This window comes from Nannospalax galili, unplaced genomic scaffold (genome assembly GCF_000622305.1).
Source record: "Nannospalax galili isolate Female #2095 unplaced genomic scaffold, S.galili_v1.0 scaffold362, whole genome shotgun sequence".
Classification (NCBI taxonomy): Eukaryota; Metazoa; Chordata; class Mammalia; order Rodentia; family Spalacidae; genus Nannospalax; species Nannospalax galili.
Genome location: NW_008348785.1, coordinates 1,540,220 through 1,542,189, shown reverse-complemented (window position 1 = coordinate 1,542,189; position 1,970 = coordinate 1,540,220).

The window sequence follows — 1,970 nt, the reverse complement described above, 5'->3', positions numbered from 1 at the left end:
GGTGGAGAGGTAGGACTGGGGGTGGGGGTGGCAGAGAAAATCTGGCTGTTGACTCAGAATTTGTTATATCTTTCCATCACTTTGGGGGGTGGATTTTCCTTTTTGTTTAATCAAACATCTCTATCCTGGTTGGGTAGGTGCCCAGTAAAAGGCACTTCCTTCAGCTCTTCCTGAATCCAGCAAATGATCAGAAAGTAAAACTAAGTGAGTTCTGCCAGGCATGATGGCTCATGCCCGAGATCCCAGCACTTGGGAGGTTGAGTCAGGAGGATCAGCTTCAAGGCCATCCTTGGCTTCAAAGTGAGTTTGCTGCCAGCCTGGGCTACATGAGACTGTCTCAAATAATAATAATAATAATAATAATAATAATAATAATAATAATTAAAACAAAACCAGAAAAGGTGCTCTGTATTTGCATCTTCAAATTTGGACCATAACTGTCCAGTAGTGGCACTGATGAAGCACTATTTTCCTAAGAAGGTTCTGGCACCAGAAAGGACACTCATGTCCTTTTTCTGAGAGCTTCCATTGCTTCATATTTATTATTGGGCTTCAAATTACTTCAGTCAATAAAATTACCATTGTTGGTTCACACCTTTCAGAAAATTTGTGTGCATTAAACATTTTGGCAATATTTATTTATTCTGCCATCTGTCTGCTATCTACACATTCTCAGCAGATACCTCAGCAGCGGGGCCCAGAAAGCAACCCCCCAAATCACCTGAGTATCATAAAATTAGTCCACGGCTGTCAGAGTATGGTGTGGAGAACACAGGAGCTGTCCTACCTGCTGCCTGATTTAATGAGGTTCCGAATGCAGGGACAAGGATGCTGTCCCTTGGTTACCATGGAAACAGAGGCACTCAGAGCTGGTGTGGGCAGCATCAAAATCAAGACGATCAGCTGATGGCTCCTCAACTGGGGAGCATGGGCCACGCCCTGGTGGCAGCACCTCTGGATATTCACGACTCCTCAAGAATCAACACCCAACTCTTTCCAGAATTTACTCTGAACATATTGTGTTGCCATATAAACTTCGTCAGCCTGGAGATTTCAAAATTAGAAATTTGGAGTACTTCTGTTCTTTCAGAGTCTAATTGATTGGTGGTCTGTTGTTTTGTAGAAAAAGAAACAATATACCATCAACTGTGCACCACCTCCCTCCAATCTAGGTGTGGAAGTCACTTTCCTTGAAGCAGTGACGAAATACCCGAGGGAAGCAATTCAAAGGTGGAAGGATTTATTCGGTTCCCGTTTCTAAGAGATTTCCGTTCACAGGGGAAAGAGAGGCGGTGGGAGCAGCGACGCCCATGGCAGCCCGAGGCAAGGTGCAGCTGCTGGTTCACAGGAAGGCTGACAAGCAAACACTAGCCGGAACCGGAAGCTTGCAGGGCCTTCAAAGGTCCTTAGTGACCCACTTCCACCAGCCAGGCCACGCACCTCCTACTCCACAACCTCTCAAAACAGCGCCACCTGCTGGGCTCCAAGTGTTCGAGCACATGAACCTGTGGGCGACATTTCGCCTTCAGACCCTAAGGCGGGGTGCGTTGGATTTTACTCAGACATTCCGCGGGAGGAAAGGTTTTAGCATACGGACTAGATTAGCCAGTGCATTTTTCAGGGCAATGCCTTTTTATACAAAGCTGGTTTCCTTCCCCCCAAAATTATGCTCTTGAAATGATACAACGTAATTCTAAACTTTCAGTCTAGTTATCTCCCTGAGTGACGTCTCAGACGCCACATCTTTTGGAAAGAATTAAAAACCTTAATAGGAAATTAAAACTCCGCTTGTTTCATCCTGTGTTCACGGAATTGTTTTTAGGTAAAAAGGCAAGCGTGGAAAAATGAGGGACTGACCTGAAATTTTAGCGGAAAGCGAAGATATGAACACCAGTCTTCAAAAATTCCAGTTTGAGACTTTCGAGATGGCCCAACAGATTGCTTGCTGCGTAGGCGTGAAACCCCGAGGA